The sequence below is a fragment of the Ranitomeya variabilis genome, chromosome 2, assembly GCF_051348905.1.
Source record: "Ranitomeya variabilis isolate aRanVar5 chromosome 2, aRanVar5.hap1, whole genome shotgun sequence".
NCBI lineage: Eukaryota > Metazoa > Chordata > Amphibia > Anura > Dendrobatidae > Ranitomeya > Ranitomeya variabilis.
Window position 1 is genome coordinate 699,240,921 of NC_135233.1, and position 25,941 is coordinate 699,266,861.

The 25,941-nt window shown below is 42.5% G+C and overlaps 1 protein-coding gene across 1 annotated transcript in view; it reads right to left on the reverse strand.

Annotated features, from left to right (window-relative positions):
• RNF217 (ring finger protein 217) overlaps positions 1–25,941 on the reverse strand; it is a 113,687-nt gene that overhangs the window by 37,655 nt on the left and 50,091 nt on the right. The window lies entirely within an intron of this gene.

A 25,941-nucleotide genomic window follows, 5' to 3' on the forward strand; every position in this document is an offset into this window, starting at 1 on the left:
GTTCAGGCCAGGTGCCTTGCAAAATGACAAGCCTTCACAACTTTTTTTTTTTTTTAGCAATGGAAAACCCTTAGGGCCAAAAAAAATAAAAAATAAAAAAATAAGTCTATAAACAGTAATACTCATGTACCAATTGTTCCCATTTGTAAGCAAAATAAATCAGCAGTGAAACAGTGTGAACAAGGGCAAGACAACAATAATCCCAAACCCACTGATTAATTCAGACTCAAGAGCCTAAACCAAATCCCTCTAAATCATACCCCAAGGTCAGACCCCGGGTCAAACATCTAAATCACTCCCTAAAGCAAACAGCAGATATTTATTTCCTCCTCCAGGTTCCTTCTTATCTTTAGGGTTCTTGCACATGTCAACCAGTATCAGGACACTATACTTTGCCATACACATGTCCTCATGCAGGTTAGCGTCAGGACCCTTGTATGCTCGGCCATACATAATATGTCACTGCTCAGCGTCAGGTCCTGAAAGGCTCGATACTGCAGGTAGACCTGGGGACACCCTGGACCGCAGGGCTGCAACTTCCACATTTAGGCCATTGCATGGTCTGGACAAATGAACGGAGCATGGAACGAGCAGTTTATGATATGATATAGATATGCCAATACTCTTGTAAAATAGATCGAGCTAGCACGCATGGCAAAAATTCCCTTCTAATAAAAGAATCAAGTAATCTCCAATGAACGAGATACTTACTAAATAGTGATGAGCGAGTGTACTCGTTGCTCAGGTTTCCCCGAGCACGCTCGGGTGACCTCCGAGTATTTATGACTGCTCGGGGATTTAGTTTTCATCACCTCAGCTGAATAATTTACAGCTACTAGCCAGGCTGAGCATCTGTCGGGGTTGCCTGGTTGTTAGGGAATCCCCACATGTAATCAAGCTGGCTAACAGATGTAAATCATTCAGCTGCCGCGATGAGAACTAAATCTCCAAGCAGTCAAATACTCGGAGGTCACCCGAGCGTGCACAGGAAAACCCGAGCAACGAGTACACTCGCTCATCACTATTTCTAAAGTAAGCTTGGCTTGTGTACATTGTGTAATAAAACCAACACTGGGAGGTATGGATGCATACATAGTCATGGGCATGGAAGCATTATTAATCAGGAAACACACAGTAATGATTAACAGGTTAGCCTTTGGAGTCTCCCTCTGTTCCCATCCTATAGGGCCGCAGTAAGTTCTCTCCTGGTAAGCAGGTGTGATCTAGATCGGTAACTTGTGACCCACTGATCTGAGTTCAATCGGTTTAGCTGTTCTGTTGACAATGAAATGCAGTCCTCTGTACAACCTGACACGGAGCAGCAGCTTTAAAAGCTTAGTCACTCTTAATTACATCAGATACAAATATAGCGAAAGAGATCAACTCTAATGGGAGAGTCGAACACACAAACACACACACAAAAAAAAATCTATGATGCAATGGATGAGCTTCTAATTATTCTGCCAAAAATAATCTACGTCCAAAGCTTACGTGAGATGAGGCGAATATATGCAAGTATACACCACTGCTACTGTAGGTCACCAAGTCTTAATCACCATCTAATAGAGCAGTAGAAAATTCTAGAATCTATGCAGATTTATATGAACACCTGAAGGCCCGAAGCTGCACTACTAAAACATGGTGGTCATGGAGACCTTTGGATTCAACCATTAATGTGCACCAATAGTGACTGCTCAAGTCAGTAGGAAGAAATGTGGCCCTTGGCTCAAAACTACAAGGTCCCATAGCAGGACGCCTCAATATTGCAGAGGAGCATGAAAATACATATAATGGAAGGCATTTTGAAAAATCTAAAGGGGTCTTAAGTTCTCCCTTAAGAATAATTTGTCAGTCATATCTTGGCTTTCAGCACAACTAGTTAAGCTTTACTCAAATGTACTCTGGCCTCTACCTGCAGGTTCAGATGAAACTGGGACATAATTATGGATTTGTTTATGGTAACTAAATATATGGAGAAGGTTACAACCTCTTCTGGGTAGGTTTTTAACAAGATTTTGGAATGGGTCTGTAGAAATTTTTGCCCATTCACCAAGAACAGCATTGATGAGTTCAGACATTGATGTTGGGCCTGGCTTACAGGCTTACAGTCTCTGTTCTGGTTCATCCCAGAGATGTTAAATGGCGTTGAGGTCGGAGCTTTCTGTGGCCAGTCAAGTTTTTCCACACTCACACAACCATGGCTTTATGAACTTTGATTTTTTTGTGCACTGTGGCAATGTCATCCTAGAACAGAAAATGGTCTTCACCAAACGTTTCCCTCAAAGCTGTGTACAATTATCCAAAATGTCTTGGAATGTTGAAGAATTAAGATTTCCTTTCACTGAAACTAAGGAGCCAAGGTCTACCCCTAAAAACAATCATATCATTATTAGTGGTGAGCGAGTATGCTCATTACTCGAGTTTCTCCGAGCATGCTCGGGTGGTCGCCGAGTATTTTGGAGTGCTCGGAGATTTAGTTTATGTCGACACAGCTGCATGATTTGCGGCTGCTAGACAGCTTGAATACATGTGGGGTTGCCTGTTTGTTAGCACGCCAAAATACTTGGAGACCACTCGCTCATCACTAATCATCTTTCTACCAGTCAGGCAGGGAACATTCTCCTAGCACACGCCAAACTCAAGATTCACCCATGAGACTTGCCATATAGAGAAGCGTGATTCGTCAATTGAGAGGACACGTTTCCGCTGCGCGTGCACGACACCACTATCTTGGCATTGTCTTTATTGAAGGGAATTGAGAAGTGCGAGCTCCAATTTTTTTTTTTTTTTTTCATGTGTGGATTCGAAGAAAGCACTTTATGTGTGCTTAGCATCTAGACACAGCTGCACATATATCCTCTTCCCAACATATGCCGTACCTCTAAGTCATCAGTTGGAGGTAGTTCTCACAAAATACTTGTACATGTATGTCATGATTGTTGTAGGGTGCAGGAGAAGTAGTTGTGAAAGCCCATCTCTGTCAACAAGACCTAAATTAAAGTGTATCTATCATTTTATATTTAATTATCGTATGTATCCCCTTCCTAACAAGTCTTGCCGATCAGTGAGTGTCTGGGTCCTCAGACCCTCATGGACGGCTCAAAAACACTCTGCAGGGCATTACACAACAGGAAATCTATAAGGTTGCATACCACTCTGTGTACGTGCTCATGAAGGACCCATGTGCGTCTGCAAGCTGAGCAGAGTGATGAAGAGCGGTTTGTTTGTTTTTGAGTGACTGGTGGGAGTCTTAGAAACAGGCCCCACTGGTCAGCAAGACAGGTTAGGAAGAAATTGCTTGGGAGAAAAAAATATTTTATACATTAAATGATAGGTACACTTTGGCTGTAATACCCATGCCACCATCAAGGGCTTCCTTTTGTTAACCACCTTGTAACATGATTACTGGGTGTCAATTAGTTGCTATACAGGCAGGAGGCTAAAAAATGGCCCCCAGGTCAACTATCTTCCTACTCTAGCAGGGCCCAATAGGTGATCATTGTTTCCCTAGAGGGATAGGGAAAAACGACAGTTGATAAAAATGTTAAATTAAAAAAGTACTTTTCACTCGCCGTTCTTTATTTTATGGAAAAAAAAAATGTACATTTATTGCCGCATTCACAACAACTAAGGCTTCATGTCTTTTTTAACTGCATGGAGACTAGTGTAAAAAAAAAAAAAAAAAAAAATGATGGCAGCACTGATACACTTATTTATCCTACCACCACCCACACCTGGCCAGTGCCATATGCGGAGTAACAGCCCCACACCATGGTGCTCCCTCCTATAAACTGCAATTGGTAGGGTGTTTTGGGGGTGATATACAGTGTCTTTTGGCCTCCAAACAAAGTGTGTATTATGGCATCTAAAGAGTTTTGGTCTCATCTGACCAGACTATATTCTCCCAGTATTTCACAGGCTTGTCTAAATTTTGTTGAGCAAACTGAAAACGCTCTTGAGCATGCTTTTCGTTCCGTAAAGAAGGTGCGTGGTGAGTGTGCATACAAGGCCATGGAGGGTTAGTGAACTGCTTATAGTTTTCTTTAAAACAATTGTATCTGATGATTCCAGGTCTTTCTGTAGTTCTCCACAGGTGGTCATTGGCTCTTGGACAACTCTTCTGACATTCTTTTTACTCCTCTGACTGAAATCTTGCAGGGGGCACCTTACTAGTGACCGGTTTATGGTGAAAAAAAATGTTCTTTCAAATTAAGGATTATGGCCCCAATAGTGTTCACTGTAACCTTCAGTAGTTTAGAAATCCTTCTGTAACCAATGCCATCAGTATATTTTGCAACAATAAGGTGTGAGTGGTTCCTTGTGCAGCACCTTGGTAATGAGAATTTTTTTTTTTATAGGCCATCAGTTGAACCAGTTGATATTATTTTCCACTAAGTGGCATATTTCAGGTGTCATGACTTTCAATTGGTTTTTGCACATCTGTTTTCTTCAGGTGTTCAATACCTTTTCCCTGTATCATTTCTCTTTATTGCACATAATTTATGGACATCTATGGTTTGATGTATTTGCCCGTGTGGATTGGATGGGTTGTTAGAGACATCTGGAGAGAATCTCATGTCAACAGCACCTTTAGAAATAGATTTACTTAGAAAATTGGTGACGTGTGCAACACTTATTTCACCCGGTGTGTGTATGTAAGATAGAGACACATACATACATGCATGCATATTGTAAGACGGCAGCTAAACAACTCCTGGTTGGAGTGGATGTGTCACTGAGGTACCTGGTGCCAATAGGTATTCCTTTAGTGGAGCAGCATGGGTTCAGGTGCCAGGAATAACTGGTAAGTGATGGGCGAGACTGGTCATTGCCATCCTCTAATCTGGAAAGTGCAGCATAAATCTGCATACCTGTGTGAACGCTGCCTACTGCTGAGAGTGAAACCCTATATTCTATATCTGTGTATGAAAAAAATATATATATATATAATAATAATAATAAAATAAATATATATATATATAATAATAATAATAAAATAAATATATATATATATATAATAATAATAATAAAATATATATATATATATATATATATATATATATATATATATATATATATATATATATATACACACATTCCCACATACACACATGGGATGCTACGCTAACAAACTGCTGTGATAGATACAACGCACAGCAAAGCGAGATATGCTTTCAACACGACCGCGTTCCACGTCGTTTAAGCTTACCCAACATGTCGCTGGGACTTCAAAGAAATTCCATTCTCATAAAAAAATAATTGAGGGAGCTTTTGTTACTGGTTGGACATTTTAGATGCACTCTAGGAAACAAGAGCCCTGGCTATAAACAAGCCATTACAAGCTTTTAATCTGTTTGAGCAGAGTTGTAACAGCCAAACCCATGTTGACAGGTGGGTTTAATGATACCAATCATTAATTACTGGTATGAAATGTCCTGGCAAGAACATATGGGCACTGTACAATAGAAATAGGTACACATTCACTAGTAACAATGGCTTTTACAGGTAAAGGGATCCTCCAAACTGAAAAGGAAACTTTCAGATCACATACCGACATGTGAACATGGCCCACGTATACATACATCAATACTTCCGTATTTTTAGTTCCTTCTTTTGCAGGACGAGTTGTACGATTTATGATTTTACCCTATACTGTACTGGAAAAGTGTAAAAAAAAAAAAAAAATTTAAAGTGCAGTAAAAGTGCAAAAAAAAAAGTACACAATTTATTTATTTAATTTTTTTGTTTACCATGTTCACTAAATGCTAATGCTCACCTAGCAGTATGATTCCCCAGGTCAGACTGAGTTTATAGGTACCAAACAAGTATAGGTTCTCTTTTTTATTTTAGGCTACTTTCACACTAGCGTCGTGCACTGCACGTCGCTATGCGATGTACCGACTAGTGTTGAGCGATACCGTCCGATACTTGAAAGTATCGGTATCGGAAAGTATCGGCCGATACCGGCAAAGTATCAGATCTAATCCGATACCGATACCCGATACCAATACAAGTCAATGGGACTCAAGTATCGGACGGTATCCCTGATGGTTCCCAGGGTCTGAAGGAGAGGAAACTCTCCTTCAGGCCCTGGGATCCATATCAATGTGTAAAATAAAGAATTAAAATAAAAAATATTGCTATACTCACCTCTCCGACGCAGCCTGGACCTCACCGAGGGAACCGGCAGCGTTCTTTGCTTAAAATGCGCGCGTTTACTTCCTTCCGTGACGTCACGGCTTCTGATTGGTCGCGTGCCGCCCATGTGGCCGCGACGCGACCAATCACAGCAAGCCGTGATGTAATTTTCAGGTCCTCAATGCCTAATTCTAGGCATTCAGGATTTTAAAATTACGTTCCGGGTTGTGATTGGTCGCGTCGCGGTCACATGGGCGGCACACGCAACCAATCACAAGCCGTGACGTAATTTTAAAATGCGCGCGTTTCCTGCCTCCCGTGACGTCACGGCTTGTGATTGGTCGCGTCGCCCATGTGACCGCGACGCGACCAATCACAACCCGGAACGTAATTTTAAAATCCTGAATGCCTAGAATTAGGCATTGAGGACCTGAAAATTACGTCACGGCTTGCTGTGATTGGTCGCGTCGCGGCCACATGGGCGGCACGCGACCAATCAGAAGCCGTGACGTCACGGAAGGAAGTAAACGCGCGCATTTTAAGCAAAGAACGCTGCCGGTTCCCTCGGTGAGGTCCAGGCTGCGTCGGAGAGGTGAGTATAGCAATATTTTTTATTTTAATTCTTTATTTTACACATTAATGTTGTTTCGATACCGATACCACAAAAGTATCGGATCTCGGTATCGGAATTCCGATACCCGCAAGTATCGGCAGATACCCGATACTTGCGGTATCGGAATGCTCAACACTAGTACCGACGCTAGCAGTGAATGCGCCGCACAACGGGGGCAGCGGATGCTGTTTTTCAACGCATCCGCTGCCCCATTGTGAGGTGCGGGGGGGGGCGGAGTTCCGGCCGCGCATGCGCGGTCGGAAATGCTGCAGACGACGCACCAAAAAAACGTTACAAGCAACGTTTTTTTTGGTGGCGACGGTCCGACGCAACCGTCGCACGACGGTTGCGACGTGTGGCAATGCGTCGCACTGCGTCGCTAATGCAAGTCTATGGAGAAAAAACGCATCCTGCAAGCACTTTTGCAGGATGCGTTTTTTCTACAAAACGACGCATAGCGACGTGCAGTGCACGACGCTAGTGTGAAAGTAGCCTAAGTGAAGAAAAAAAAATCAACGTTTGTTAAAAAAGAAAAAAAACCCGCCATTTTCAGAAACCAGTAGAGTCCCTATTTTTCGGCATCTGGGTCTGGATGAGGGTTATTTTTTGAACATTTGTCATGCATAGTTTTCTTTAACACAACTAATTTAAGTAAACTGTACTGATACAAACTGCCATGCTCATGAGGATCCCAAGAGATTTTGGTTTAAACTTGGTAAAAAAAAAAAAAAAATCACAAAATTAAATGGATTTCACATAGTGCTGTATCTGCTTTTATTCCCAAAACTGCTGCAAAAACTCATGGCAACGTGTTTTGCTGTTTTTTCCACTTACTCATTGATTTCTCTGGGGGGGGGGGGAAAAAAAAGAGCAAAAATGCTAAAAGAAGTGACAAGCTGCAGTTTTTAAAACCGAAGAACACAGCGTTTAATTTGCATTAAAAAAAGCAGCAAAAACGCAATGTGTGAACAGCCTAAAGGCCCCGTCACACATAGCGAGATCGCTAGCGAGATCGCTGCTGAGTCACAAGTTTTGTGACGCAACAGCGACCTCCATAGCGATATCGCTATGTGTGACACGTACCAGCGATCAGGCCCCTGCTGCGAGATCGCTGGTCATGTCGGAATGGCCTGGACCTTTTTTTGGTCGTTGAGGCCCCGCTGACATCGCTGAATCGGTGTGTGTGACACCGATCCAGCGATGTCTTCACTGGTAACCAGGGTAAATATCGGGTTACTAAGCGCAGGGCCACGCTTAGTAACCCGATGTTTACCCTGGTTACCAGCGTAAATGTAAAAAAAACCAAACACTACATACTCACCATCTGATGTCCGTCAGGTCCCTAGCCGTCTGCTTCCTGCTCTGACTGAGATCCGGCCGTACAGTGAGAGCACAGCAGTGACGTCACCGCTGCGCTCTGCTCTCAGTGTACGGCGGCTCAGTCAGAGCAGGAAGCAGACGGCAAGGGACCTGACGGACATCAGATGGTGAGTATGTACTGTTTGTTTTTTTTGGTAACCAGGGTAAACATCGGGTTACTAAGCGCGGCCCTGCGCTTAGTAACCCGATGTTTACCCTGGTTACCCGGGTGCTGCAGGGGGACTTCGGCATCGTTGAAGACAGTTTCAACGATGCCGAAGTCGTTCCCCTGATCGTTGGTCGCTGGAGAGAGCTGCAGCGATCAGCATCGTTGTCTGTATCGCTGCAGCGTCGCTGTGTGTAAGGAGTATAAGGAGTAATTCAAAGCAGTTTTTGCACATTCTAAAGGAAAAAAAATCTCACAAAAATGAACCAAAAAAAAAAAAGTATCTCACAGGAATGGATTTAAACAACAAGCATGCATCCACACTACGAAAAATCCACTCAAAGAAGATGGACTACTTGAAAGGCAAGCCCACTGTGTACTTTGCAGGGTGAGAGGGGGTAACACTGACCACTATTTATTATGAATAGTGAATGCAGCTAATCTCATAAGCCTCCAGTGATGTGACAAACCCACGTCCTGGAAACCAACAAGTTTTCCCACATTGGAGTCTGTGGATAACTGGATGTAAAGTTGAAAACATGTCTGATGCTCAGCCAGGGGAAGCCGTGAAGAGCTTATTAATAAGCCAGCGGGTCACTTTCACTGCCTGCCAATTAGAAATGTTCTCATGCAGCGCCACTCCGGGGAGCTGCCAGCTACAATACTTTCTTATGTCGGAGGTCTTAACAACTACTCAGCTGACGGTAATGGCAAATAGTGATGTTCACATGTTTAAATCGGAGCCATTAAATAGTTCTCCCCTCCGAGTCATGTACACAGGAAGCCACAAAACACAGAAAACCGTATTTATTCAGTGTAGCAACCTCAATGAAAGAGGCCAGTTATCCCCGGCCAGATCACAGGCAGCCACCAGACCCTGCAAACGGCAGCCCAAACCGACACAGAATATGACTGGTACAACCAAAATACGTATCAGTTAGTGCAGGGGAAACGTTTAATGAGTTTGTCTAATCTCTAAGGGTACACCGCTCATAGCTTGTTAGTGACAGTGCACTCCCAAAGATTGACAGTTCACACAGCACCATGGTTACGTGGCTACAAAAGAAGGCAGGTTTTGCTGTATTTTTATTTTGTTGCATTTTGTCTCTTGAGCATGCTTGAAAAAGGTTAGCGCCCCCAAAACATAATAAGCAAACTTCCTTAAGATTTTTGTACCAAAAAGTAAGGCAAAAACTGATACCTGCGGGGGTTTTTTGCTACGTTTTTGCACTTACGGTGAAAAAAATGCTGCAAATATGCAGAAAGAAGTGACATGCTGCAGTAAAACACTGCAGTTTTCCAAATCAGTCAGGAAAATATAAACAATGTGTGTGCTCTGAAATCTTATAGGCTTTGCTGGTACTGTAAAACGCAGCTTAAAGTTTGCATTAAAAATATGCAAAAACGCAACGTGTGAACATAGCCTAGGAACTTGAGACAATCCTTTAACAGAGCAATGTATATATCGGTGAAAAACCATAATGGGCATTTCCCTACACAGATCGACATTGAGAATTTAATACTGCATACCTATGAACAAAGGGGTTTGTATAAACCTCATTGCAGACCATGGTAACCAATCCCTTGGTGGGTAGTCACCACTTACATGTGGACAACACACAATGTAAACAGTGTCTTGCGACAGTATCCCCCCTTCCCAGCATTTTCTGTGTTCTGCTACCTCACAACCTGGAATTTCATTGTTTTTTTCGTGGGTTAGCAGCAGATCATACAAAAAACATACCATACCTAAAACTGTGAGCATTTGGTTTTCTTTTTCTTTTGCGGCAAACTACGAATAGGAGAAAATAACGGAAACTTCAGGGGGCATAACTAGTCACCCCCTAAAGTCAGTACTTTGCAGAGCCTCCTTCTGCAGCAATTAAAGCTGCAAGTCACTTTGCATAAGTAGTATACTCACATCTACTGTTGCCTTCTTTGGAATCCAGGGCCGTTTTGCTTCTCTTGTTACTTACGTCCAGACTCTCAGGGTGACATTTAAGTCTAGGTAGCATCAGAACAAGTCTCCATAGACTTCCATTATAAAAAAGACTTCTGGCTCACACAGTGATCCGGATAGTCTGAAGAATGTTGACGCCACTGAGAAAAGGCTCGGAATAGCTCTAGATCTCAGCTGGCGCTACATCAGTATATTAACATACATGGCTGTGGGGTCGGAGTCCATTTTGGTGGAGTCGGCATAAAATGGACCAACTGACTCCTAAAATATACCATAAATTGGGTACAGTAGTAGAATTTGGGAAGTTATGAAATGTCCTATAAATGTCTGTTCTGTTCCTGATCTAAGGATCTCGGTTTTTAGCTGAGATGAATCCGTGATGCACTTTAGGTGCATGCTCAGTAGTGAGGCAGTGCTGGGGAGTTGGAGTCCGAGTCGTGGAGTTGGAAGTCAGGGAAATTGAGGAGTCTGAGTTGGTGTTTGGCTTACCGACTCCACAGCCCTGTTAACACATACACTACATGCACAGATTTGTTAAAAAAAAAAAAATTATCTTCATGTGAGTGCTTCTTTAAGTGATGGGTCCAAAAATAAACAGCACTTGAATGCCAGAGTGCCATCAGCTTACCGATTTTCTCTGAGCAGTTAAAGGCAGAGGTTTTACTTCAGAGAAAAACACAAGACACATTATCAGTAGAAACTTAAACATGGACCATAAATGGATCCAGGAGACTGAAGTAAAACCACCATGAGATAAAATAAAATTACATCTGAATGAAGACTTAACGGCTGATGTATTATGGAGTTTTGAAGCATGCCAGGCCCCAACGACTCCAAAAAGTTGATCAGGACTGCATTATTACGGTAAGTTGTGGCTTTCGTGAAAACAACTTGCCACATTTACAATCACTAGTCCAGAATTCTTGTTTGGCTAAAAGTTTATCTTATGGAAATGTTGGCTACTGTCCAAAAGAATGGCATTATCTTAGGTTACTGGGCAGTTGCCACCACACAAGGTTAGAGTAGGTATAGAAGAGTGCAAACGGAATGCAGAAAAGAGGCTTATACAGTGTGAATTTTCCAAGAAACACTAAAGTAATGCACCTCCTGAACCTGTTCAGAGCCACTTACAATGCACGATTATAACACGTGTTCCTACAAAGCTCTTAAGAGCCTGCAGATCACCTGTCGAATGAGCCAAATGCTTGTTTGTCAGGTGAAATGATCTTTTGCGCTGCACAGAAGGTCATCACTCTAGGCGTATTGTTCTGTGACTTGCGCTGCTGAGAACAATGGCAGTCTACGTGCACTAAAAATTGATTACAGATTGCTCAGTGTGCATCTGAGGCCAGGTCGGCCTGTATAAACAGGCAATTAAACGACCGCCAAGCATGTTGCCGGCTGTGCGACACTGCGCATTGTGCAGTATAAATGGCCCCTATGCTTCATTCAAGCCCAAGTTCTGATCTAACTAAATTCCAGAATTGCCATGAATGTATACAGCACATCATTTCTGACTTTGTGTGGTAAATTAATCAACTCAATATCAGATAAGCTGACACAAAGCATGCAGACAGACAAGTTACTCTGCTAGGTTGGGGTCACAAAAAAACGGCCTGAAATGTGAAAAAAAAGGTGGAACAGAACAATCAATGTCTGCTTACATCTTAAGGTTACTTTTTTATGGAACTATATGCCATGGAAAATTTGAGTAAAGAGTAATCTCTTATGTACACATGGGGCTCCGTGAATAAAAAACAGAAGCAGTTGCCTACTGCAATCTGGTCAACATTTTATGTCAAAAGGAAAGAATTCTCTCACTGATTGTTCACTAGACAATCAACACTTTTAGTTCTAGGTCAGGTCATTTTATTCACTTGGCACCGCCATGGCATGTAGGAAAGTGTGTGTGTCTACCACAGTCACTCATTTTTTCTAAGGGTTCATAGCCAGCTATCATTTGTGAGGTAAAACCCTGTTGAATGACGCGAGAGCCTGGCTTACAACCTCCTTCAGTTCTAGTTGATCCAGTCAGGCCAGTTAAAGGACTCTTGTCAGCACAAAAAGACTGTTAAAACCAAGTACAGGCGCTCAGTGCTTTATGGTGGGGCCAATCATTTATATACACCTTCCCACCTGCTTGGTTTCCATCTATCTCCACCCTTCTCTGGCCCTATGAAGCCAGACCGGTCAATCAAAGAATGGGGTGGTGGCAATAGATGGAAACCAAGCAGGTGGAAGGTGAAGTTAAAGGATTGGCCCAGCCGTGAAGCATCGAGTAGCAGGACTTCGTTTGAACAGTCATTCTGTGCTGACAGCTGTTCCACACCAAACTTGCCCAACTCTACAAGTATGGACCCTACTTGTACTTTGGGCAGAGTCATCATACTCAGGGTGGTGGGAACATTGGAGAAAAAAAAAAATTATATAAAATACTAGCGGTTAATTTAGTAGTAGTTTTTATAGGAATCCAGACTATTAGAAATTATATGTATATATATATATATATATATATATATATATATATATATATATATATATGTGTGTGTATGTATGTGTTTATGTATGTGTATATGTATGTATGCATATATATATATATATATATATATATATATATATATATATATATATATATATATATATACATACATACATACATACATACATACACACACACACTCGATGGTGGCCCATTTTATGGTGGCCCGATTTATTATTATTTATTTATATAGCACAATTAATTCCATGGTGCCGTACATGAGAAGGGGTTACATCAAAATACAAATATCATTTAGGCTACTTTCACACTAGCGTCGTACTCGGCCCGTCGCAGTGCGTCGGGCCGACGCTAGCAGTGAATACGCCGCACAACGGGGGCAGAGGATGCTGTTTTTCCACGCATCCGCTGCCCCATTGTGAGGTGCGGGGAGGTGGGGGCGGAGTTCCGGCCACGCATGTGCGGTCGGAAATGGCGGACTGTCGGCACAAAAAACGTTACATGAAACGTTTTTTGCTGCCGGCGGTCCGCCAAAACACGACGCAACCGTCGCACGACAGTTGCAACGTGTGTGCATACGTCGCAATGCGTCGCCAATGTAAATCTATGGGGAAAAAACGCATCCTGCAGACAACTTTACAGGATGCATTTTTTCGCCAAAACGACGCATTGCTAGTGTGAAAAGTAGCCTTACAGTAAACAAAACTAACAATGAGAGACTGGTACAGAGGGAAGAGGACCCTGCCCTTGCGGGCTTACATTCTACAGGATTATGGGGAAGGAGACAGTAGGTCGAGGGTTGCGGTAGCTCCAATGGTGTTGAGGTGGCCGTGTGGTCTTTACAGGCTGTGAGCTTCTTTGAAGAGGTGGGTTTTCAGGTTTCTTTTGAAGGATCCAAAAGTAGTGGATAACCGGATGTGTTGGGGCACTGAATTCCAGAGGATGGGTGATATTCGGGAGAAGTCTTGGAGGCGATTGGGTGAGGAGCGAATAAGCGTGGAGGAGAGGAGAAGGTCTTGGGAGGACCGGAGATTACTCGAGGGAAGATATTGAGACATTAGTGTGGAAATATACGGAGGAGAAAGGTTATGGATGGCTTTGTAGGTCAGTGTTAGTAGTTTAAACTGGATACGCTGGGAAATTGGGAGCCAGTGAAGGGATTTGCAAAGAGGGGAAGCAGGAGTGTAGCGAGGAGAGATTAATTAGTCGGGCAGCAGAGTTAAGGATGGACTGGAGGGGTGCAAGAGTGTTAGAAGGTAGGCCACAGAGGAGTATGTTGCAGTAGTCGAGGCGGGAAATGATTAGGGCATGCACGAGCATTTTGGTAGAGTGTGGGTTGAGGAAAGGACGGATTCTGGAAATATTTTTGAGATGGAGGCGACAGGAGGTGGCGAGAGCTTGGATGTGCGGTTTGAAGGACAGGGCAGAGTCAAGGGTTACTCCGAGGCAGCGGATTTTGGGGACGGGGGAAAGTGATTTCATTTATTTTGATAGATAGATCAGGTAGGGAAGATATGCGTGATGGAGGAAAGATAATGAGTTCAGATTTGTCCACATTGAGCTTGAGGAAGCGAGAGGAGAAGAAGGAGGATATGGCTGATAGACACTCTGGGATTCTGGAGAGCAGAGAGGTGACATCTGAGTGTCATTGGCATATAGATGATTCTAACGTATCGGGTATTATAGAATATGTAGGTAGTATATAGCACAGGCTACGTACTATATTGCACAGTGACGTAGTATATAACACAACCGACGTAGTATATAACAGAGCTACGTAGTATGTAACACAGCGTACGTAGTAGTATATAGCAGAGCTATGTAGTATATAACACAGCCACGTAGTGTATTGCACAGGCAAGTAGTATATTGGTCAGCCACGTAGTATATAGCAGAGTCACGTAGTATATTGTAGAGCCACGTAGTATATTGCACAGGCACGTATAATATAACACAGTCACGTAGTGTATTGCACAGCTATGTAGTATATTGGTCAGCGGCGTAGTATATAGCAGAGCCTCGTTGTATATAACATAGCCACGTAGTATATTGTAGAGGCACGTAGTATATTGCATAGCTACGTAGTATATTGCACAGCCAAGTAGTATATTGCAGTCGACGTAGTATATAACAGAACCGACACAGCCACATAGTATATTGCACAGCTACGTAGTATATAACACAGAGCACGTAGCATATTGGACAGCCACGTAGTATATTGCACAGAGATGTAGTATATAACAGAGCCCACGCCGCATGTAACACAGCCCACGTAGTATATAGCAATGTAGGCACTATATGCGTGGTTAAAAAAAGACTTAAAATAAAAAATAAACATATACTCACCTTCCGAAGGCCCCTTGAAGTCCTGGCGCCTGTGTGCGGTGCACGCGGCAGCTTCCGGTTCCAGGGTTGGTATGACCACAGGACATGTGATGACGTCACGGTCACATGACCGTGACGTCAAGGCAAGTCCTTCTCGCATAGCATCCTTGGCACCGGAACCTGCCGCTTGCACTGCCGAGGACAGCGCGTGACGTCGGAAGGTGAGAATAACCTTTTTTTTATTATTATTTGTAACATTAGATCTTTTTACTATTGATGCTGCATACGCAGCATCAATAGTGAAAAGTTGGTCACACAGGGTTAATAGCTGCGTTAACGGAGTGCGTTACACCGCGGCATAACGCGGTCCGTTAGCGTTGCCACTAACCCTGTGTGAGGGCTGACTGGAGGGGATTATGGAGCGAGCGGGCACTGACTGTGGGGAGGAAGGAGCGGCCATTTTGCCGCCGGACTCTGCCCGTCGCTGATTGGTCGCGGAAAAACAGCCACGACCAATCAGCGACTTGGGATTTCCGTTACAGACAAACAGAAAGATGGAAGTGACCCTTAGACAATTATATAGTAGATACATATACACACACATATACTGTATATAAGGTATATATATACATACTATATATATATATATATATATATATATATATATATATATATATATATATATATATATATATATATATATATATAATTATTTTTTTTTTTTTTTAAATCCAGGGCCCCATTTATCCACCCTCCAAAAAATAAATTCAGATTCAGTGAGGTCACTATTACAAGTAAAATCACTTAATGAGTCTGAACAGGTGTGTGGATAAATTGAGGAGTCTGAGTCTTGGCATACCAACACCACAGCAGTATGCTATAGCAAATTTGTAGTCATATGTGCCTCATTATTTGGAGTCCCCGCTCTGTGGTTTCGTTCCTGTGGTCCCGGTAATGGAAGGCCCAAGAGGCCCAGATACACATCAAATAGATGGTTGGTTCAGCCTAAGCACATTTGGCCAACGTCATTTAGTCTGTATAGAGACATTTAGGTCTCTGTCTCTATAATGTGGAAGATTAGTGGTGTCCATTTTCATGATTGTCCTATCCATTTGAATAGGGCCTGCAGGAGAACGTGCACACACTACAGAAACAAACCCACTCAGATATGTATAATTGGTTTGTTGGTCCTTCAACAAAACTACAGTGTGATTTTTTTCCCCTACATGTTAGAAAACTAATTTGGCGAAGTACGCTCATGTAAATGTAGTTTGCAAAGATGTGGCATAACATGTGCAAGGTTAGTGTTTCACGTGTGGCACGGGAACATAGCACCTAATTATAGACAATGTGATTCGCTAAAATCCATCCATGTTGGATTTTCACTCACAAGTCAAGTGCAACTCTGTACATTGTTAAAAGAAAAAAAAACAAACTGAGTGAAACGGCGCCATCCAATTTATTTAGTTTCAGGGATTATCCAAAACACATCTTCTGGCTATCGGGATATTGTGGTACTCAACCAAGGGCTATGTAAAATTTCAAAAGCTCAAGAAAGGTGGTACTCCCCATCGCATAAAAGAAACTTTATTAAAAAATCATTAAAAAGTGGAAGTCGGAGGGAGCAGGCAGCGATATATCCATAAAGCTGTCCTCCTGCATCCTCCGGCTTCCACTTTTTAATGAACTTTAGATAAAGTTTCTTTTATGGGGTGGCGAGTGCCATCTTTTTCGATCTTTTGGAATTCTGCTCTGATACACTTCAATGTACGGCAAGTTGTATGCGTCTTAAATGTGACTAGCCAAAACTGCAATTTGGCGGTTTTTCTTTTCCATAGCGGTCGAGCAATCACAGTCACCATGTAAAGATAGTATATTAGCCTACACCTGTAAAAGGATTTGTCATAGTGAAACCTACCACCTGGGAAATGGCTGTCATGTCACATGCAAGCTCCGCACCTGCAGAATGCGGTGTCATAAGAAAGCACCTACAGAAACGTTCACTTGTTATAACCCAGGAAGCAGATGGCTAGAATGGTAATCATAGGAGGCAAGCCAGAGACTGACAACGGAGGAATCGCACCCTAGCCACTAAAGGCTTGAGGTTTTCCCACATTCATGCACACAAATGATATCCAATACAATTACCGTAATAATGGATTAACACAAAACTAACACATTGAAACGTCTACGAATTGAGTGAGGACACTTTAAAAGCGGAGTGATCAAGAAAACGTGGCAATTCCTACACGCTGGGGAACCCATATTGACCTCAGCCTTGACAGATTAGGGCTATAAATCTTTATAGATCTCTCTAAATTAGTGAGAGGCTTCATAGTGGTGAATGTCTCCGAGCTGGATAACATCCTGTATGCATCATCTACTGGAAAGAAACTCCAATAATCCACCATATAGGTATCAGATTTTGGGTGTGTGCAGATTACTAGCAAAATACCGTAATGGAAATTTGCATAAGAAAAAAGTGATTCTGATGGTAAGAATCCTTAAATCAATGTATTATTGCCCTTTCTATCATCTTTTCAATCCTCCTAAAAAAATAAAATGGATATCTATTATTATAAAACTAGATGGTGGCCCGATTCTAACGCATCGGGTATTCTAGAATATATATGTATGTATATAGCAGTCACATAGTATATAGCACAGGCCACGTAGTATATAGGAGCCACGTAGTATAGCAGACAAATAGTACATGGCCTGTGCTATATACTATGTGGCTGCTATAAACATACATATTGTAGAATAACTGATGCATTAATACAGGCCACGCAATATATAACAGTTGCCACGCAGTATATAACACAGCCCAAACAGTATATAACACAGCCCAAACAGTATATAACACAGCCCACGTACTATATAACAGCCCACGCAGTATATAGCAGCCACGCAGTATATAACACAGGCGACATAGTACATAACACTGGCCACGTAATATATAGCACAGCCCACGCAGTACAAAACAGCCCACATAGTATATAACACTGGCCACGTAATATATAGCACAGCTCACACAGTATCTAACACAGCCCACGAAGTATACAGCAGTGTGGGCACATATCCCTGTTTAAAAAAATAATTAAAATAAAAAATAGTTCTATACTTACCCGCCAGGATCCAGCGAAGCTCTCGCGATGCGTGCGCGGCTGCCGCCATCTTCCGTTCCCAGGATGCATTGCGAAATTACCCACATGACTTAGCGGTCTTGCGAGACCGCTAAGTCTTCTGGGTAATTTCGCAATGCATCTCTGGGAACGGAAGATGCGTTACCTGCGGCATAACGCGGTCCGTTACCGCTGGCATTAACCCTGTGTTTGCGGTCACTGGAGGGGAGTATGCGGGCGCCGGGCACTGACTGCAGGGGAGTAGGGAGGGACTAAACGGACTGTGCCCGTCGCTGATTGGTCGCGGCAGCCATGACAGGCAGCTGGCGAGACCAATCAGCGACGCGGGATTTCCGTTACGGAAGTTGCGGACAGAAAGACGGAATTATTGTCATTTTTACAAGTATTTTGCATCTTGAAGCTGGTAAGTAAAAGCACTATGCAGCACACCCCGTGTCTTTACACCTTTTTCTTGACCCTTCAGGTGTTGTTTATTCTTAATTAAGGGTATGTGCACGCAATGTCTTTTTTAGGCAGGTTCCATTGTGGAAACTGCAAGAAAAACCCATGTGCACACGTTGCAGATTTTCCTATGGAAAACAAAATCCGCAGTGCACATGGAAAAGTAGCGTTGTTTATTCCGCAGCATGTCAATTATTTATGCGGATTCCGCAGCTGTTCACACCTGCTCCATAATAGGAATCCGCATGTGTAAAACCACAGGTGGAATCCGCACAAAATCCGCAAAAAAATTGCGGTAAATCCGCAGGAAATCCGCAGTGCTGTTTACCTGCAGATTTACCAAAATCAGTCTGGAAAAATCCGCACACCATTCCGCAATGTGTGGACGTGGCCTAAGAAAGAGTTAGCACATGCATTTGTATGTACAAAGGAGATGCTGTGCATGAGTTGCGTCTTTTAACCTTTTCAGGTCTCCAAAGATGCAGACCCGTTAAAAAAAAAACGACACTGGTACATTCTAGTGGCAACTTCCACTTAGAAAATGCTCACGATTAATAAATTCTGAACAAAAAAGTCCATTTTTACGTAATCTATTTCTCATTTTGGTTCAAAATATAGCTTTATGTTAGCGCACACTGTCTGCACAAAAAAACAAACAAAAAAAAACAACACAAAAACCTTCTTTGTGGGAACACAAACTAAGCTTTAATACGAGAGATTTTTTTTGTTAATACTGGTTACAGTCCCCACTATACCATGCTGACTGTTTAATTAGAAATGTGGAGGCAGGTTCCTATAATAATGGCAGTGGACCCTTTAGAAGTTGGATCCCATAGCAGTTGCCATGGCCAATATGCCTATGCCCTGGAAGCAGACAGTTTTCAATTAAGAAATTTAAATTTCAATATTTTCCACTGTAAAACCAACCTTCGAGATTCATTATCTGAAGACCGCTTTATATATGTTATATAGAAGAACGAACATGTAGCGGACTGTGCCAGTTCTTTGTATTAGGTCACGTACTGCAAGGCCCTTTTACAATTATATACAGTATATCACACATAGGGTCTGAGTCAAAGGTTTGACGCCAGTATTCAAAAAGTTCCATAATTTTGACGCAAATTGAGGCTGCGCTAAAATTTTACAACTTTGCACTTCACATCATTTTTGCCAAGCTTCCAAAAATGGGCGGAGGTGGAGCGGGACGGGGACATCATGACTGGCGGCTATTCGCTATGCCACAAGTCTTACTCCAGCAGCGACTGCAGTATGGTTAGCGCCAAGCCACACAGAGGTGTACACCACTCATCCGATGCTCCCAATTCATCAAGAGGCATGTGCCACCACTTCATGAATCAGGAGCATCTGACTCCAGCACTGGCGTAAACAACACAGGTCTGGCTTTATGAATTAAGCCTATTTGCATTCTTCAATAATGAAACCAACACCAAGAAGATAATGTGGTCGAAAACAAAGGCTTGAGATTTTTTTTTTTTTTTTTTGCTGAATGCACTTGGACACGCAAATAATCCAAATCAGCTGCTGGCAGCTCCCTTTCCAATTGCCTACTAATGACCTCCCAGACGTGTTCAATGAGAGGCGTGCAGAGACAATGGGAAAGCAACATGCAACCTGGCATTGTCCGGTTGGAAAACGGCTCCTAGGACACTTTGGAGAAATTGCCTTATTACTCGTTCCATAGGCAAACTGATGTAAGGCCAAGCTGTTCGTGCAACTGGAATGAAGACACATTATACCACCCCACACCAGAATCCCAGGAGTAGGACCAGTGTGATATTCCCTTGTGAAGGCCTCTTAAATGCATTGCCTACATGAGCTCCAGACCAATCTCCAGGTGTCATTGTATCAAAGACAGAATGACTCATTGCTGAAAAAGGCAGACCTCCATTTCAGCCTCCATTGCACTCTTGCTTTGCACCATGATTGCTTCTGAGAGCGAAGGGCATGAAGTCAATGGAACATTTGTAGCTGGACAGACAAGGTCATGAAAACACCTTGTAATGGTCTGTGTAGATTGCTTGACACCTTAGACTTGGTATGCAACATCCAATTTCACTTGCAGTACAGAATGGCTCTCTATGTGCCATTCTTTGAGTCGGCTGAACGGCGAGTTCTTCTCCATGGATTATAGTGTGGGCCGCCATTTTTCAACATGACAATGCCAAGTCGCATGATGCTCATGTTACTGTGAGCAGTCTACATTGCCTAAAGCTGCTGCAGAAGCTATGGACTGGTCTCCCATCGAGCGTGGCAGGACGTTCCTCAGGCCACCATTGATAACCTTACTGATGACAAGCCAAGGCGTGAAAGTGCGTGTATTTCAACGAGTAGCACTAATACTTATTAAATCAAGACATTTTGATTAAGTTCCTATTTTTTCATCATTTGCATATCATTGCCATTATTAGTCCTGTCATTTCCATAATACCACAGCTTTTCCTTCTAGGGTGTTGCAATTTTCAATGTGGAGTTTTATTACTGTATGTAATTATGTACTTTGCGGTAGTTACGATTCATTCGCAGATCACCTTTATTTTTGTCCCAGGTTTTGATATAACACGTTGTTTTGTGTTGCATATACAGTGCCTTGTGAAAGTATTCGGCCCCCTGGAACTTTTCAATGTTTTCCCACATATCATGCTTCAAACAAAGATACCAAATGTACATTTTTGGTGAAGAATCAACAACAAGTGGAACACAATTGTGAAGTTGAACGAAATTTATTGGTTATTTAAAAATTTTGTGGAAATTCAAAAACTGAAAAGTGGGGTATGCAATATTATTCGGCCCCTTTAACGTAATACTTTGTTGCACCACCTTTTGCTGCGATTACAGCTGCAAGTCACTTGGGGTATGTCTGTATCTGTTTTGTACATCGAGAGACTGAAATTCTTGCCCATTCTTCCTTGTCAAACAGCTCGCGCTCAGTGAGGTTTGATAGAGATCGTTTGTGAACAGCAGTTTTCAGCTCTTTCCACAGATTCTTGATTGGATTGAGGTCTGAACTTTGATTTGGCCATTCTAACCCCTGGATACATTTATTTGTGAATCATTCCATTGTAGATTTTGCTTTACGTTTGGGATCATTGTCTTGTTGGAAGACAAATCTCCGTCCCAGTCTCAGGTCTTTTGCAGACTCCAACAGGTTTTCTTCAAGAAAGGTCCTGTATTTGGCTCCATCCACCTTCTCATCAATTTTAGCCATCTTCCCTGTCCCTGCTGAAGAAAAGCAGGCCCAAATCATGATGCTGCCACCACCATATTTGACAGTGGGGATGGTGTGTTCAGGGTGATGAGCTGTGTTGCCTTTACGCCAAACATATCGTTTGGCATTGTTGCCAAAAAGTTCGATTTTGGTTTCATCTGACCAGAGCACCTTCTTCCACGTTTGGTGTGTCTCCCAGGTGGCTTGTTGCAAACTTTAAACTACACTTTTTATGGATATCTTTGAGAAATGGCTTTCTTCTTGCCTCTCTTCCATAAAGGCCAGATTTGTGCAGTGTACAACTGATTGTTGTCCTACGGACAGACTGTCCCACCTCAGCTGTAGATCTCTGCAGTTCATCAAGAGTGATCATGGGCCTCTTGGCTGCATCTCTGATCAGTCTTCTCCTTGTTTGAGATGAAAGTTTAGAAGGACGGCCGGGTCTTGGTAGGTCTGCAGTGGTATGATACTCCTTCCATTTCAATATGATGACTTGCACTGTGCTCCGTGGGATGTTTAAAGTTTGGGAAATCATTTTGTATCCAATCCGGCTTTAAACTTCTCCACAACAGTATCATGGACCTGCCTGTTGTGTTCCTTGGTCTTCATGATGCTTTCTGTGCTTCAAACAGAACCCTGAGACTATCACAGAGCAGATGAATTTATACGGAGACTTGATCACACACAGGTGGATAATATTTATAATCATTAGGCATTTAGGACAACATTGGATCATTCAGAGATCCACAATGAACTTCTGGAGTGAGTTTGCTGCACTGAAAGTAAAGGGGCCGAATAATATTGCATGCCCCACTTTTCTGTTTTTGAATTTCCACAAAAATTTAAAATAAGCAATAAATTTCGTTCAACTTCACAATTGTGTTCCACTTGTTGTTGATTCTTCACCAAAAATTTACATTTGGTATCTTTATGTTTGAAGCATGATATGTGGGAAAAGGTTGAATAGTTCCAGGGAGCCGAATACTTTCGCAAGGCACTGTATAACAGATTATAGAGATCAATTTCTACAGGGGTGCGTTTACAGCGGTGACTGAACCCGAATGCTGCTGGGGAGCCTAAATTTTCTACCTTTGTGCTATGTGCACACGCAGGGCAGGTTAGTAACACTATCAACCTGCAGATTACCTTAACTCCATATCTGCAGGTTAATAGTGTTTTTGCTGGTGACAGGTTCCAATTCCAGACTGATGACCCTTTTGTGCTCCTGGAGATAAGCCACCGCCACATATGTCTGGCAGCGGCTTGCTTTTAGACAAGACTAAAGAGAAAGCGCCCCTGTGTTTAGCCATCTAGAGTATCTGTGGGGCTTTACCAAGAGCGAGATTTCCTGACAGTAGCCCTGTAATCACACGCCATTACAGCTGCCATGCCTTTATTATCCAGCAGTGACTGTACCCACAATTGGTATTTTGGTGTCATCTTTACCTACAATTGCAGCAGCACAGTGGAGTGATGATCTAGGTGTGCCTGTGATTTACTAGCAATAATCATCTCTTCCAAGAATTTGGAAGAAGAAAAACGTGTATCTGACAGTCCAGCACCAAGTATGCCAGCATGTAGTAATAACAGGGCATTGAATAAGAGGAAACCTATATTAGCACTCACTGAGCCTCCTACACAGGCAGGTACGTACTTTGTGACAACCACCAATTACCCCATTTACAAAGTTCATATATGCCACTCATAGGCTATATTCATATGTATCTTATTTGATATTACCTTGGTTAATAAAATACTAAACACCAGACTCATGTTAAAGGCTGTATGGCAATAATCACCCATAGACTACTATGGCATGGGTGTAACGTATAACTCCTACGTTTACCGAAGATTTCATCCGAGAGGATCAGTCACATTCACTATACAAACTGTATATACAATTGTTTGTCCAGATGACTTCGGTATACTATAAGAAGTCATGTCAGAATGGCTTTACAACCATTTTCCTAGTCTGACAGCTCCTCAGCGTCCCTCCTCCTGCTGCTAAGATCTCACACTGCTCTGTACAAGCAGCAGCCAGGCTGGGCAAGTGGAGACTCAATACACTTAGATCCAGGAGCCATTTCATTATATATCTACACTCAATTATAAAGATTTTCTAAGTACCCCAGGATTGTCAACTCTAACAGATCAATTTGATACATGTAGTTTGTATGAGAAATCTACTGACACTTGTTTCTAAAAAATGTCATCTGTAATCACTATGGAAAGAGCCATTGTGCAGCATCCATAATTCATGGGCTATTATGGATTCCATTGAAATGCATGATATGTATGAGTGGCATTTGTCACTAAGAAGTACCATATTTCATAAAAATCTTTATCCTTTTTTTTGGCCTGAGAGTAATGGATCTCTAAGCTTTACACAGTAGAAAAAAAGAACGTGACTTCGGCCTAAAACTACATTGTTGGGACTCATTCTAAGCATTTGATTGCCGAATATCCATTTTTGGCTAATTTTGATTTCAGCAAGAAAGCAATTCTCTATGTTTACTGGGAAGAGTATGTGCTGCTAATTATGAAAGGTTAAAGGGAATCTATCACAGGATTGCCACATAATCTGAGAGCGGCGTACCGTACAGGCAGAGACCCCCATCCCAGGGATGTGTCACTTACTGGGATGCTTCAAACTAATTTTATCAAATTTACTCTATCATCAGATTGTCATTAGAGGACTAGTACATCTGCTGTCTGGTAGTCATGCATATTCATGAGTTCTGCATAACCCACGCCTACCACCAATTGGCTGCTTTGTGTGTACACTGTGCATGGGCAGCAAGCTGCCAATCAGTGGTGTGGGCGGGGTTATACAGGGCTCAGCAGAGACCTGGTAGATCTGAGGAAGAGAAAACAGCGATTTAATCAAAATGACAGAAAGCAGCCCAGTAAGTGATACATTGCTGAAATCAGGATCTCTGCCCCTACATTATGCTGCTTTCACATAGGGTAGCAAAAGCCTGGTACAAATTCCCTTTAAGACTGCCAGACACAGATGAATCGGGGATAGCTGATTTTGTCCACATTATTGACATTGGCCATGACACCTGTCGTGAGACCAACATTTGCTCGGTGCCACTGCTACATCGCAGCCCTACACAGAAGTGAATGGAGTCGTATTGTGACCACAAGAAACAACTTGCAAGAAATTAAATCTTGTTGGATATTTTGCAACTTTGTTGCAGTACCCATTCACTTGTATTGTGCGGCAATGTAGCAGGTGTCGCGGCCAAAGTCTCGGTTTAGTGACAGCCGATTTAAGGGCAAGTTAAATGTGAAGGCCAATGGAAGGAAAATAAAAAGAATATTTACGGGCAAACAGTCAGCGATGTTGACGGTGAATATGCTGCGGCGCTCGTCGTGTGAGCAATGCATCCATCAGGCTGCAGCACTCGCATAATACAATTATCACGGGAAGGCCGGCAAACAACTCCAATATCACAGGTACGGGAGGGGAATATTTTATTTCTATTTCACATAGCATTTTTTTTTTTTTTTTTAAGTGGTTACGCAGAAGTGGACAACCCTTTTAAGGAAGGAAACGGCTGCGGGCTGTATCGGGCACTATTGAGAACACATGCATGCGCGGACGAGGGTCATACAGCCACAACGGTCTTGACTCGCTCTCCCCGTCACAGCAGGTCTGTGGAGTGCACATTATATGGGACCCCAGCTATGGTTTTCAGTAACTGTTGATTCCCGATAACTACCGTACCTCACATGATAACATATTGCTACATTAATAGGGTTTCAAGGTTTTGTTTTTTTAAGAATCCTTATAGTGATACCAAAGACTATGTTTCGCAGCATCTCACTGGCTTCTTGACATGCAATAACCCTTTGTGCCAAAACATGCCATCCTAATTAACGAGTCGTCCAGACGGGATGGGCAAGGAGTGTACCCGACAGACTGCCAATTAGATGGCTATTTAGAACAATTTCCTTGTTTTGCTTACTTTGCATGCTAGTAAACACTCAAGTAGGAATTAAGCAATCTGTTTCCATTGCAAATAAGTAGTGCTAAGGAACACAGCGACGATTCTCGCCAAGCA